At 37.8% G+C, this 16,419-nt stretch overlaps 1 pseudogene; it reads left to right on the top strand.

Moving 5' to 3' along the window:
- Window positions 1-3,637: 3,637 nt before the first annotated feature.
- Window positions 3,638-4,554, top strand: LOC143988165 (olfactory receptor 10A4-like; annotated as a pseudogene).
- Window positions 4,555-16,419: the final 11,865 nt, after the last annotated feature.

Genomic DNA, 16,419 nt, shown 5'->3' with positions numbered 1-16,419 from the left:
AATCGATCACTATTACTGCGACTTTGCACCCTTGGTCAAACTGTCCTGTTCAGAGACCTTTTTTTTTGCTTTTGCTTGCTTAGTAATTTTGGGCTACTTTCTGGTTATCATTGTGTTCTACATCTGTATCATAAAAACCACAATGAGGGTTCCAGCAGAGGATAGACACAGGACATTTCTACATGTGCCTCTCATTTTGCTGTTCTTTTGTTTTACAGACCATCTGTCTGTACCATGTATCATGTTTATCTGATCAAATGCAGATGATCTCTTATATTTAAATAAAATATTCTCAATCTTTCCATCAATTGTAACTCCTCTGCTAAACCCAATCATCTACAACTTACGTAATCAAGATGTTAAAAATGCCATAAAAATAGCACAGAGAAAAGAAGAAAAATGTAAAGGGTGCAATAAGCTACAATAAAATCCGTTAAAGAATAATAATATAAACAGGAACAGCAGAAGTTAGTTGATAGTTAATGGGTCCAAAAAAATCTGTATACTTACCTATTTTTAATCTGCTCTGGTCTGGTCATGTGATTCTGCAGCTCCAGTTCAGGGAGAGCTTGACAACCACTGGGAATTCCACGTGCCATGACATCTCCCCTAGGCTCCTATTTCCCAGTCATTATCAGTGTTCCCTCCTCTCCCCTGAAGCATGATCCAACAACACTGACATGGGAAGACAGAGCTGTTGTGTAACCAGACCAGAGCAGATAAAAATAGGTTAGAACACAGATCTTTTTTATTTTTTTATATACAAGATGGGTAGGAGGAGGGGAGAGGGAACATTTTTAAGAATAGACAGTGTTAAGCTGGGTACACATGGGTTGAAAATCGGTCAGTGCGCATGGCTGTCTATCCCTCAGAAGCCTGCTTTTGTCAAAGGGACATGATAGAAAACCAGCATCTGATCAGCGCAAGTAGCCAATGACTGCGAGCGCTGATCTGTGAATTCTGGTGAGGGGAGGGGGGAACAGGAGAGCTTCTCCGCTGTCAGAATTGAATAGAACAGCAGGGGAGATCTCTGCACCAACGTTGCTTGTTTAATGGATGGAGGCGGCGACATTGACTTCCTTCGCTGGTCCCATTGTACCTGAAGTCTCGTTTAAAATGAACGGACTTTAGTCCGTGTGTGGGCTATTCTGTTCATTTGGAAAGTCCGTTCGCGTGTGGGCAAGTCCACTTGTTCGGAAAGTCCGGCCGATTGTCCGCCAGATAGTCCGATCGTGTGTACGCGGCTTAACTTAAAAGTGATTTGAGCCTGATTAGTAAAAGCTAGTATAATCTTTAACATGTGAAGTTGTTTTCAGACTTTTAAAATCTTCAGCTTTCATTAAACAAATGTGTGGTGATGCTTCCATGAAAATTCTTGTTCGGGTATTGTCTGTTGTGTCCTACAACTAGTGTCTTATGCCAGTCACAAAAACAACTACTTTTTTGATGCATACAAGAGTCACTGGGCTCCATTCACTCAAGCATATCACATGCATTATTTAGGTGCCTGGACACATTTTCCCTAAATATGAAAATGCCACCCTGAAACTGTTCACTTTCCAATTTTGCAGTATTTACTGTAAAATGCTGAAAACACTTGGTAAGTACCGCATGATAAGACGTTAAACTCAATTCACAGATTTAAATAAATAATTAAATACATTAAGTAATTAATTAGTGGTCCAGGCATGCAGTATTGGAGGCAGTGGCAGCCCATCCATTGGGGGCGCCCCCGGGCTCTGCCCCCTCTCTCCACCCCATCCCCTATATCCACATTAATCTATCAATGGCCACTGTAACCACCCCCTATTCATGTTTCAGGACACCAGGCGCATGAATTACAGTGAACGTTTTTTTTTAAGCACCTGATTAGAGCCAGAGGCTCTAATAGGCTTCAAAATTGGGTGGGCTCGGGTCGCAGGGAATGCGTTTCAATCCCACCCAGGTGTGTTACAACAGGGAATGAATATTCACTGTTGAAACAAGTGTCGGCTAGTGCTGAAAACTTTTTGGGGGGCGCAAAAATCTTTTGAAAAAAAACATCAATCAACGTGCAGCCATTGTGCCATCAAACGCAGCCACTGTGCCATCAATTGCAGCCACTGTGCCCGTCAAACACAGCCACTATGCCAAGCGCTGCCACTGTGCCCATCAAGCGCTGCCACTGTGCCCATCAAGCGCTGCCACTGTGCCCATCAAACGCTACCACTGTGCCCATCAAACGCTGCCACTGTGCCCTCAAATGCTGCCACTGTGCCCATCAAATGCAGCCACTGTGCCAAACACTGCCACTGTGCCCATCAAACGCTGCCACTGTGCCCATCAAATGCTGCAGTGTGACATTGATTGCCTCCACTGTGACCCCTGCCCCCTCGCCGTCTGCCCGGCACTTACCCTGTCTTGGTGGGGCAGCGGGTGACAGCGTCAAAAGGGGTCCTTCATGCATCTTCTGCCATTCCTCTCCTCCTGATAGGCATCCAATAGTGGCACCTGTCATTTCAGTCAATCAGGTAACAGGTAACAGACCCGAGCACCTGATTAGCGGAGAGGCAGTTCAGTGTTAGGAAAGCAAATATTCATTCACTTTCCTGACACAGCTCAGTGAACTGCGAGCACAAAGCATCTCGATCTGGTGTGGGCTGGTGCAGCGATGTCACTTCCTGCCCCAGCCTGCACCAGATCCAGGCTTTGAACCACATGCCGATCTCGGAAAACACAGAAACGGTGCTGGCTAGCCCTAAAACTAACTGCTGGAAAGACTCAGTGCTGGTCTAAAGGCACTTTACTTGTGAGTGTACATTTATAGACCTATTTTACTCTCTTAAACACATTTTAATCATGTTGCGCAATGATGGTTGTCTGCTTTCCATAAGATATCTTGATTAATGAGGAGGCATAAGGAGTAACTGTTTTTTCTGGTGAGTGCCCATTTCAGAAGGTGGTGGTGTCTCATGAATTGGTGAAAATTTTATTACAGTCACGGATGTGAATTTGTGCATGTGGGAGTTGGATGTTCCATTTATACAGAGGATCAGGGGGACTGTTTATCTATTGAATACACAATTATTATTATCATCATCACTTTCTACTTTTTTGCTATCACTACGCAGGATTGAGGAAATGTAGTTTTATGCAACATTTTTTTTGTATCACATATAATATTGGTTTATGTGTCTTGTGGTAAGATATGTATTTAATATTTTTGAGATCAGAGCAGCTATACTTTTCACTGTAAATAAATGGTAATATACGCAGTGGTGTTTTCTTTTCATTATTCTTTTGCAGAATCTCAAAAATTAGTTTCTATCCATATTCCATACCTCCTGATACGCCTTCTCTGTACTTTTAGAATCATATTGTTTCTATCTAAATTTCTTCAATGACTTCACCTGTTGTCATATAGCTCCTAGTTCAAATACAAAGACCTTTCCTGTTCGGAAGCGATGACTGATCACACCCATCCCATTCTATTCTTTGTTTTCTATATTGTGTTATTATTCTTCCTTCAATGGTAAAGATAAATAAGAGTATATTAAGGATGCAATTTGGCAGCCTCTGTAAATTACATTCATCATCCAACACCTAAAATTGTAATGAAGAGGTTTGTATCACATAGATACAGGAGGTCCAGGCTGAAATGGAGAACGAAACCGCTATTACAGAATTTATTCTCCTGGGTTTTTCTGTCATAGATGAATCAAGATTTTTTCTTTTCCTTCTTATATTAACTGTATACATAGTTACTATCTCAGCTAACATCTTCATCATCATTCTTATTAAAATTGATATATGTCTCCATAAGCCCATGTACTTCTTCATTGGTGGACTATCATTTTTAGAGATCTAGTATCCATCTGTCACTGTTGCTAGGCTTTTCTGACAAAAGAAGATTCTATATCTTTTGTTGGTTGCATGACCCAGTTTTATTTCCACTTTTACTTTGGTTCAATAGAAAATTTTCCCCTTGATATCATGGCCTTCAGTCGCTATGTTTCTGTCTGCATCCCTTTGAGATATCTGTTAATCATGAGTCCCAATGTTTGTTTTAAACTTCTATGGGGTTCCTGGGTTTTTGGCTTTATTGTAATCATTGTGCTTAGTCTGCAAATCTTCAATCTCTCATTCTGCTTCCCTAACAAAATTGATCACTAGTACTGCGACTTTGCACCCTTAGTCAAACTGTCCTGTTCAGAGACATCAAATGTAGAAAAAAACTTTTTTGCCACTGCTTGCTTTGTAATTTTGGGCTGTTTTCTGGTTATTATTATGTCATACATCTGTATCATAAGAACCACAATGAGATTTCCATCTTCAGAGGGTAGACACAAGACTTTTTCTACATGTGCCTTTAATTTTGCTGTTGTTCTTTTGTTTTACAGTACATCTATCTTCATGTTTATCCGACCTAATGCAGATGATCTCATACATTTAAATAAAATATTCTTAATCTTTTCATTAATTGTAACTCCTCTGCTAAACCCTCTCATCTACACCTTATGAAATCAAGAGGTTAAAAACGGCATCAAAAAAGCAATGAAAAGAATAAAAATGTAAAGGGAGCAAGAAACTACAATAAAATCAGTTAAAGACTGATAACTTAAACAGGAGCATTCGAATTGATAGTTAATGACTCCTACCCCTTCCCTGATTTTTCTGTCAAAATCGATGGCACAACTATAAGCCCATCCCCACATGCCAAGGTTCTAGGTGTAGTCCTTTAAGCACCACATCCAATCACTGTGAAAATCTTGCCTCCTCAACCTCCACAACATCTCCAAAATTCTGTCCCTTTCTAACCAATGGCACAATCTCTCGCCTCGACTACTGCAACTCCCTTCTAATTGGCCTACCTCTACACCTAGTCTATCACCTCTTCAATCCATCATGAATGATGCTGCCAGACTCATCCACCTTTCCAATTACTCTGTGTCTGCTACCCCTCTCTGTCAATCCCTCCACTGGCTTCTGCTCACCCAACAAATTAAATTCAAAATACTAACAACTACTTACAAAGCCATCCACAATTTAGCCCACCAGCTACCCTAGTCTCTAAATACCAACCTACTCGTTCTCTTTGTTCCTCCCAAGACCTCCTGCCCTCTAGCTCCCTCGTCACCTCCTCCCATGCTTACCTCCAGGACTTTTCCAAAGCCTCTCCAATCCTATGGAATGCCTTACCCCAATATTTCTGCTTATCTCCTACTCTATTAGCTTTTATTCGATCCCTGAAAACCCTTCTCTTCAGAGAAGCCTACCCTACCTCCACCTAACAACTGTTTTATTTTACACAGAACCCATTATACGCCACAAAAATTGTATGCATGGGGAAAATACACCTCACCTTTGTGTTCGCGATGGTCAGTATCCAATGGCTCCCTTATCCACATGCTATGTTGTGGTCCCAAGCTCCGTAGATATTGGGAGAAAGTGTTTTTGACCTTAAATACAATATCATGGACAGAACTAATAAACACCCCCAAACTATCACTACTGGGAATAATTCCAGACGGAATTCTACCAGCAGAGATGCATGTAATGTGGACCAGATCTCTTTATATAGCCCGCAAACTCATTTTACAAAAGTGGGGTACTAATGGTCCTCCAACCCATAAATAATGATGTAATTTCAATAAATTATATTTTAAGAAAAGAGAGATTAGCATACAAACATCAAGGAACACCTCAAAAATGTGTTAAAATCTGGTGTTATTGGTTTGGCATGAATAATTCACTGTATGATGGATCTTGTGGTGGTGGGGGGATGGGGATGAGGAGATTGAATTATAGTAGATTAAGGTGATGAGTGGGGTATAATACAGACATACTGGAAAATTGTAAAGTGTTGTTTTGTCTTGTCAGTTTATTGTTCGATTTTGTTTCTTGGCAATATTACTGTCCTTGCTATTGATTTTCTATATCTATTTGTATAATAAGAAGTGATGACGGTAACTCGTAATTTTTTATATATATAAAATTCTTGTTTAAAAATGACTTTCTATATTTTTCTGATTTTTGTATGGAATAAGCATGATAAAAAAAAGATTGCAGAAGTTCTGGAGATCTTCATCATCCACTCGTGCCAAAGTACTGTTTTTATTATTTTATTATGTGCAATTCAAATCTGTTTTAATGCAAATTGTTAAACTACGTGATAATTTCTCTGCAAAGTTAAAATTCACTTTGCAAATTGAACATGCTCTACTTTGTAGTGCCAATAGGAAATAATGGCATGTAAGTGTGCCACACATTTAAGCTCATTTTTTTGCTACACCCAAGTGTGAACGGGCCCTTAAATGTACAATTTAAATTTGTTTATGGGAACACTCTTTTCCTTCCAAGTTATTTGTAACTCTGTACCATCAATGTACTCCAATGAAACAGAATACAGTAGCTGGACCCTCAACCTCCACTGTAGCTGTTGAACAATTTAGTCAAGAGCACACTGCCAGCCTGCGGAGTGGCAGCATAGCGATGAGTCATCAGCTCTGCTCCTTTTAGCATGTTTCTTGTCAACATATGGACTTTAATGATCCAAGATCTTCCTTCACTTTTGCATTCCATTCATTTGTTTTTCTTTTTTTTTGTTTTCTTTTTTTGTATGGTTGGAGTTCAACTTTACAAATTACCAATTAAATATGTTTTTTAATTATTTGGTTACATTGCACTATAGAATCCTTTATAAGTCTCCTTTCATGATTACAAACTCACATTAATTGCCCATTACTTCTGCATTCCATTCATTTGTTTTTCTTTTTTTCTTCTTTTTTGTATGGTTGGAGTTCAACTTTACAAATTACCAATTAAATATGTTTTTTAATTATTTGGTTACATTGCACTATAGAATCCTTTATAAGTCTCCTTTCATGATTACAAACTCACATTAATTGCCCATTATTTCTCTCTTTGTCACACTGTTTAAATCATCATCATCATCAGTCCTATTAGCCTCCAGGATGACTTCAAAAGATGCCAATAGCTTGAGTTAGCTAAAAAAAAGTTCAATAAACAAAATTACAAATAAAATACAATATGCATATTATCACAATGTGTTTTTATATAAAATAAACAATATAATAAATATTAAAGTGCAATGTGCAGAATTTGCCCATACATTGTCCTTACGAAAATCAATTTGTGGTGAAAACATCATTCCAACTCATTATATGCATAGTGAATAAACAATCTCTCCATAATTATCCACCCTTATATATGTGCTTCTCAAACTACTAGGTCTCCGTTCACCGGTTGTGCCCTCACCTTATAGGCTTTTTAAATGTGCCTTTAGAAATGATTAATCCTTTGAAGTGCTTCTCATAGTATTCCTTCTCCTTATAAGCTACCCGTAAACTCCAGTCACATTGATCAACCAAAGGGATAAACGCCTTACTGTTGCTTGTGAACTCCAATAACATTGGCCACATGCAAAGCAATCAGATCTGTAGTATAGTGCTTTATCATTTTTAAAAATTGTATTCAAAAAGGTCATAACAACTGTGCACTTACATTTTGAAACTTAAAAACAAGCCTGTGTGTATTATACTTGTATCACCAAGACAAATATGTCACCTCTCAACCAGCTCTGCAGCCCCGGCCGTCAGTGCTACTTGTGTCCATTACACTTAGAATGATGCTTCCTGTGCAAGTGGTGCAGCGCTAAAGAAAATTGACACAAGTGAAAAAAAGACTTAGGCCACGTACACGCGATCGGAATTCCGGCTAGAAAAAGACCAATGAGAGCTTTTCATCAGAATGTGTGACCGTGTATATGCTCCATCAGAATTTAGCTGTCCGAATTTCCGCCAGCCAAAAATTGATAGCATGTTCTCAATTTTCCCAACGGAAAAATTTTCTATCGGAAATTCCGATCGTGTGTATGCAGTTCTGACACGCCAAAAATCACGCATGCTCAGATTCAACTACGAGATGAAAGCTATTGGCTACTGGCTTTTGAACTTCCTTTTTCTAGTCCCGTCATACGTGTTGTACTTCACCACGTTCTAAACAATCAGAATTTGGTGTGACCGTGTGTAGGCAAGAAAGCTTGAGCAGAATTCCATAGGAATTCCGTCGGGAAAACCATCATATTTTTTTTCCGACGAGAATTCCGATCGTGTGTAGGCAGCATTAGAAATAAAACCAATGAAAAGTCCCAAATTAACAGTCCATATATGGAAAAATCCCCAGATGACGTCCTTTTGTGAGGAAACGCGTAGGATGAGGCGTACGATGGTGATGTCATCATGCTTTACCTCCCAAGAGCTTGACACACGAGCAAACCAGGAAGTGAAGTGAAGCCCACAGGGAAGCCACGATTCCATCCCATTATATGCAGTTTTGATGCCTTTGCCTTGTAAGTGCAATCTTTATCACCATTAAATTGAAACAATGTGTGCGGGAGGCAATAATTCTAAAAAATTTTGTGCCACATCCAAAGTTAGATCAGAATATTGGAATACCCCTAAAGGTGGACTTTTAAGGCACTTGGAGTCAATATCAAATTTTTGAAAATACAAAAAAGAGTTTTTTATTGAAAAGGTTAAAAGAATACATAAAACAAGGAATACACGTTATTCAAAATACCTTACGCGTTTCGGAGAAACTAGATCTCCTTCTTCAGGGGGTATGCACATTGATAATGGATAATCTATTGAAACAAGAAGTAAAATATATATTAGAGAAAAAAATTCCCATATTCAAAAGTACATATATGTGATGTATTTACTAATACTTTACTTACATATTCATAACAGTGTGTTGAGTACACATTCCATCAGAGTTATGGTTAAAAAGACAACAGGAGGCCAGGGAAACTATTATTACCGATGGTGTCGGTGGGTGGAGTGGGCCTGGCCCCGTTCCGATGTGTGTGCGAATGCACTCGCTCCGTGGATGGGGCGGCGCGTGCATCACTCAGGGGGCAGCCGTGTCTCCAGCCCTCCTCCCCAACCCATCAGCTGCTGCAATTTACTGCGCCAGCTGATAGGGCAGGGATTACTATAAAAGTATTAGAACCTCCGCCCGTTCGGCATCTCTCACACTTTGTTGCTGGATGCTGTGACGGACGGACGAGTACTATATCAAGGTCAGTGTTGGACACTGGTTGTTTGTTATTTGTTTGTTTTTTTGTTTTTATAACAATATAAGAAATATTTGTTTTGATTATGATAAATATTTGGCCAATCCTAATTTATTGAAATTTAACAAGAAACAAAAAATATTTTTATTCTACTGGGGGCATTTACATTTTATTTGTTTAAATCTCATCTATACAATTAAATTCAAAACTAAACCTAATGATATTTACAAAAAGAATGTAAGATATTTATAATCATTGGGGATATTGAAATTCCACTGATGCAATTCCCATTTGTTTTGTTTTGTTTTATTTTATTTATTTAAATTATTTTATTTACCCATTCACTGTCATTTGTTTATGGAGTAATATACCCAGTTATTCCTTCCTGCATGATGGAAAAAATCGTACTCTGTTTTATTATTTTTTCTTACTCAGGACTGGTTACTTTGCTCCAGTGTCTCTCTCGGGTTGGGAGCTTCTCAGCTCCAATCTGCCCACATACACAAGGGGTCTGGTCCCATTATGACATTCTGCTGGCTTTTCTGCCTCTACTGTCGGAGTGATTATATCTAAAGGCTTCAGGGGGGCAAAAAAACCATCTGTAATAATAGTTTCCCTGGCCTCCTGTCGTGTTTTAACCATAACTCTGATGGAATGTGTACTCAACACACTGTTATGAATATGTAAGTAAAGTATTAGTAAATACATCACATATATGTACTTTTGAATTTGAGAATTTTTTTTCTCAAATATATATTTTACTTCCTGTTTCAATAGATTATCCATTATCAATGTACATACTCCCTGAAGAAGGATATCTAGTTTCTCCAAAATGGTTAGGGTATTTTGAATAACGTGTATATGTACGAATCATCAGTGTATTTATGTATTCCATGTTTTATGTATTCTTTTAACCTTTTTAATAAGTGAGATCATTGGTTTAGTGGTCACAGTCAGCTGATATGCAGGATTTACTTACTCTCACTGGATGTGGAATAGGACTCTATCTAGTGTGAAGGACTATCATCTTTTCCTCACTTACAGCTTCTTTCATCCACAGAGAGCATGGATATTGATCTTTATTTTTCCATATATGGACTGTTGATTTGAGACTCTTCATTGGTTTTATTTCAAAGTCTCTTTTTCACTTGTGTCAATTTTCATTAGCGCTGCACCACTTGCATTATATAATTGATACTATCGTTTATTGAATGCACTATATATCCCTTAGGGGAGACTTTGTATTTAGCGTTGCACTTATTCTGATTCTAGTTTGTTAATTCACATGTTTAGGATGTGTGTTTAGTGCTGGCAGCTTTAATTAGATTAACATAGCAGCTCACAATGTTTAACATATCTACGGAAAAACAGTGAGAGTTGTTCTGCTCTTTCTGTGCAAGCAAAACATGGAATGCAAGTACAGGTATTGACAATGTTACTTGCGTGCCACCTGACGCATGGGAGCTGATTATTAAAGGCAAATAAAGTTCTGAGTTGTGCAGATGAATCCAGACTGTAAACCACTGGCAAATACAATACGGATAAGATTGGAAACAGCATAAACAAACAAAAATTTGCCATGCTAACATAAGCAATATTATGCTCCCAATATCGTGACCTTTCACGAAACATGTTGGGTTGAGTCCATACTTGTGATGTTACCATGCCCACCAATCCTACAAGGTTGTTGGCTTTATTCCCAGGATCGACTTTTAGTGCATATATGCTCACTTTCAACCGATTTTCAGTGAGTAGTCGGTATCTTTTATTTGTAATAAAGTTTATACAGTTTTACACTATGGGAGTTTTTCATCCTGCATGTATGATCTGCCGTAAATCATCCACTATTCCAATGTAAGTGTTCCCATTTGACACTTAAGGAAGGATTTTGAGGTCTCCTGCTATACTATACATGAGACAGGGTTGTTGACTTCTGCCTTAAATGAGATTCCACCATATTGCATTTATGTCTCTTGTAACCTAGAGTCCACTCCTTTTGGTAAGCGGACATCTCTCATTATATGGGGAGGCGCACCTGGGTGACTCACATTTCTTCATGATTCTCACTATCAAGATGTGCATGTGATATATGTTGAATGTTGAATCTTTCACATTTTTTTTTTGTGATTTACAAGGATTGGACTGTATCACTCTTCACAGGAATGTATCGCTTATGGGACGTTGTCTTTTTTAGCTAATATCACATATTTATCAATTTATTTATTTTTTCCTTATGTTAGTTCACCAAATTTTTGCTAAAGGCAAATAGGCTGCTTAAATACTGCTGTTAGTCAAAAATAAATAAATAACAAAGGTAGGGTGGAGTGGGACTTTGTATGTACCTCTGTACAGTTTAAATGAAGATATATTCTGGTAAAAATATAGTTAATCTTTCTGGCCAAATAATAGTCAATAATATTTTACAATTATAACAGGTTAAAATCATAGTTATGATGTTAGAGTGTATCTCTGGAAGGAAACTTTTTTTTTTGATTTTGGATGGAGAAGGGAGGGATTGAAACCATTGTCAGTTTTTTTTTTCTTTTTTTTTCTTGCTGCTTGTTATAAATGCAGAATCTTGATAGAGCATATAGTTATCCCTTTGCTATTAGACCTCAGAAATGACATCATTCATACAGTAATGAACAATGATAAATCTAGACTAGGGCTTCTCAAGCAGGGTTTGGATGGAGAGGGGAGGGATTAAAACCTTTGTCAGATTTTTATTTTTTTTTGCTGTTTTTATCCTAGATGGCGTAATTTCTCTTCACATCGATTAGACATTTGTCCAAAGCATGTCATATTACTCCATTTCTGAACTCTAATTTGTATATTGCTTAAGCTTTACAATATGAAGGGGTCGAAGAGTACAAAAAGCAGTAATAATGACATTAATGATGGGTTAGATTTATATGTATCATAGATAGAATAGATTATCAATCTTCTTTATGAAGTCCTGATAGGTAATATAGTTATCAATGCTGTTAGACACTCAGAACTGACATCATTCATAATCAACTATGAACCCTAGGGATCCTCCAGAAGTTGCTAGGGGTTCCTTGAGCAATGAGCAAATTTTGCCTCTCAAATAAGTTTTGCACTGACACAGCTGATCACAGATTAGGCAAAGCTGATCACAGATCAGGTTAAAGGGCCAATCACAGTGGCCCTTTACCATGTGATCAACTGTGTCCAATCACAGCTTATCACATGTAAACAGACTTGCTGGTTATTGGCAGTCCTTTCCTCCCACGTTGTGTCTGTGGGAGGAAAGGAGAGCCGTTACCCAGCAAGCCTGTCAGCCCATTGTTTACACTGATAATCAGGACACTGATTATTGGTGCAGCCTATCAGTGTCCATCCGTGCCACCTATTATTGCCCATGAGTGCCGCCTAACAATGCCCCTAACTGGTGCCCATCAGTGTCACCTATCAGTGCCTGCTCATCAGTGCCGCCTATCAGTGCCCATCAGTGCTGCCTATCAGTGCTGATCAGTGCCGCCTATCATCGCCTGCTCATCAGTGCCACCTATCAGTGCCTGCTCATAAGTGCCCATCAGTGCCAACTATCAGTGCCTGCTCATCAGTGCCCATCGGTGCTGCCTATCAGTGCCCATCAGTGCTTCCTAACAGTGCTAATCAGTGCCCATCAGTGCTGCCTGTAAGTGCCCATCAGTGCTACTTATCAATGTAGCCTCATCAGTGCCTCCTCATCAGTGCCCACCAGTGGTCATCAGTGCCTATTAGTGCCCATCAGTGCAGCCTCATCAGAGCACATCAATGAAGATGAAAAATTACTTATTTGCAAAATTTCATAACATAAGCTAAGAAAAACAATTTTTTTTTTTGCAAAATGTTTGGTCTTTTTTTGTTTGTTTAGCAAAAAATAAAAAAAACAGTGATGATTAAATGCCACCAAAAGAAAGCTCTATTTGTATGAAAAAAATATAAAAACCTCATTCAAATTGCAAAAGCACTGTAAATTTAAAGTTAGCCTGGGCAGGTAGGGGTGGGGAAAGGGCCCAGTATTGAAGTGGATAATATGGCTTTAATATATCTTTATATATACAAGTCTGCGCAAAAAGAAACAAATACAAACTAAATAAAACAAACAACAACGGTTTTGTTATCACACAGTAATATAAAACATGTGTATCCCCCACCAGACAGCTTTTTAAATGTGTCAATTATACCTAAATCTGCAAATATTTAACAACAATATTCTAAACGACAATCCGTTCTAAATACCTGAGCAGGGCTGAGGCACAACAAATTTTCCTATTGGCTTTTGCCGTTGGATTGGCACTATAAAAAACGTTGACCCCAGTGACCAGGTACGCTCCTGAAGATGTGTAAATGAAACGTACGTCGAGGCGGTACCTGGTCAAGTTTTTGGACGCAATTTCCGGTTGCCTGGTTTCGGTTGCACAGAGTGGAACGCATGCCGCTAGTAGCAGTGAACCATGAGAATCTTTTGGCCTGGATGACAAACCTGATAAACGAGCAGCCCCAGTGCCGGGTCGGACACTGTACAATGTAAGTAGCCTTTTGGCTTTTATCTTTTCAATTATTTTAATTAAACAGTATTACGCTATGGCCATTGTTTGCTCTTTCTATATGCCCCGTCTGAGCCTATGAGGAGAAAGTGGTACCTGTAGATTCCATGTCATCTCACATGTGAGCAGGCACAAACCTGCACAAGCACAGTTGACTATCTTTTTAATTAAAGCAGTCACCTAAATCTGGTAAGCAGATCATTTTACCATCATTATTGGGTGCCTGCGTGTTGAAATCTATGGTGAAGGGATTTCTAACATCTTCAGAAGACTTTACTGCATTATGGAAATTATATCAGTTGGAGCTTATCACAATTTCTATTCTGTGGTGTTCAGTCACCTTAATGGACTTTCTATGCGTCTTTTATAAACATCTAAATGAACTGTATAGTTTTTTATATTGTTATTGTATACACATGCAGGTATAGATGCTCTGAATATTAACGTATCATCTGTATCTGATTTTTTGATCACTGTAGAAGATTTCACTATATTAATTTTATTTTTAATGTCTAGGTAACTAGGGCATTCTTTTCATTTCTTTATTTAAATCACAGGAGCGCCCCTATTGTTACAATTTCACAGTATTAAAAATCTTTTTGATCCTTTCAAGGGAGCAGCTCTAAATTAGTATTTAAAATCTTTTTCAATATATATTTTTTTCACAAGATATATAATAATTTTTGGCGCGGAGTTTGTTCCAGCTGTTTTATTCAGCTGTTTATTCACAAATATGCTAATAATCAAACCGTGCTTCACAAAAAGTCTTCACATTTTTGTGGAGCATAATTTGTATATTTGCACATTGTTGTTATATATTTGCACATTAAGGTATCATTGACACATTTATAGTGCTGTCTATTGGGGGATACATAAATGTAATAATTATTGTATTTAAAAAATATTCCCTGCAGGGATTACACTTGGAACAGAGTGAAATATCTGGAGTGTATTTCTAGATAAAAACAGTACAATTAAACTTATTTAAGTCTAAATGAAGGCAACCATTTCCTATTGGCACTTCCTACTAATAGAACGCAGTGTACAATGTGTACAATGATGCAATCTTGTGGAATATATTAGGGATGAACAATGGAAAGTTCGTCAAACTGGGCTCATAATTATGTACAATAATCATATCTATGGGATAGGAATTATTCCTTCACACAATTGAATGGTTGCAGTGAGCACAGCTTGTTTTGAATGAACATTTTACTGTTTTACTAAAGCCTCGTACACACGATCAGATTTTCCATATGATGTATGCTCCATCGGACAATTGTTGTCGGATTTTTCATGGACAAATGTTGGATAGCAGGTTTTAAAATTTTCTGCGGACAAATGTCTGTTGTCAGATTTTCCAAACGTGTGTATACAAGTCCGTCAGACAAAAGTTCAAAGTACAAAACATGCATACTCGGAACCAAGGACGAGCCAGAAGCGGTCGGTCCTATAAACTAGCATTGGTAATGGAGAATTACCTTTCTTGACGTGGCAAATTATGAAATCTCCAAATGCATTGCACACTCTCTTCTTCTTTAATGTGATAATAATGAAACTGCTTTGCTGGTGATACTGACGGAGTTTCAAAGGTTTTTTTTTTCTAGAGTTATCACGAATAATATTGTTATGCTTTTTTTTATTGTTTGGGCAAGTTACCGCAACACCATTATCCCGTAGTTTTTAAGATCAAAGATACAACTATGTTGGTGTCCCTTGTCAATTTTACATTGTATTTTTTTTAAATGTAACTGCCTACCCCCAAACTGTCATTTGAAGTAAAAAACACATAGCCAAGTATTATTATCCACAATTTTTTTATTGTACAGTAAAGTAAGAAAACATAAAAATTAGACATGCTATCTGCCAATAGAACTTAACCAAAAAGTGAATTCTGTGCATCCAAACATATAGAAAATATAACAAATCAAAGCATTATTCAAACAAAAAAAATTATGTCAAAGCAATAACTCCAAGGCCAATAATAAATAACACGTTATCTCCTCCGATCCTGCAACATATCTGGTTGACGAACGGCCATTCAGAAACAAACTGAAAAGCACAAAATCAAAAGCGTGAAATGAAAAGCACAAAATAAAAAGCGCAAAATGAAAAGCGCAAGTTAACACTCACCAAACTTCTACTAACACGAAATTAACAGAAGGAGCCCAAAGAGTGGCACTAAAGAGCTGAAAAAACATGTAGTATGTGACTACGTTCATGATTGTTGGCCAACAATTGTGTGCCGTGTGTATGCAGGACAAGTTTGGGCCCTTCTCCACGGTTTTGTTGGGCAAAAATGTGATCGTCTGTAGGAGGCTTTAATTATCTTCATTGCATGTGTATATCCTTTTTCAATATACCAAAAGGTAAAATATTTGCTCAGTCCTAAAACAAATGTAAGTACTCTATAGTGACCAAGATATGGTCCTAAAATAATAAGCAACTCATAATCATTGGTACATTTGAATATTATTTTGAGTTGCTCTTTAATTTTAGTATTAAAAACATGCTCAGTATTGTCCCTGTAGCTTGACCAGTTGCAGCTTTCATGAAGGGTTTAAACACATTTTAATTACAATTTCTAAAAAATTTTTTGTTTTTCTAAAACATCTGTTTGGCGCACACTACCTATTCTTTGAGAACCACTGTGACAACTGCAATTTCTAGATCAACAGATTTCCCTTTATGAAACAGTAGTTGTGTAGACCTTTGGAAGTAATTTTATCTATATATATATATATATATATAATTATTGAGTTTGTGGACTTTTCTTAACAGATCACC

Source organism: Lithobates pipiens, unplaced genomic scaffold, assembly GCF_037356315.1.
Source record: "Lithobates pipiens isolate NorthernLeopardFrog02 unplaced genomic scaffold, aLitPip1_a1.2 Scaffold_1, whole genome shotgun sequence".
NCBI lineage: Eukaryota > Metazoa > Chordata > Amphibia > Anura > Ranidae > Lithobates > Lithobates pipiens.
The sequence above is the reverse complement of the archived record's forward strand: the minus strand, read 5'-3'. Positions and strand labels throughout refer to the sequence as shown.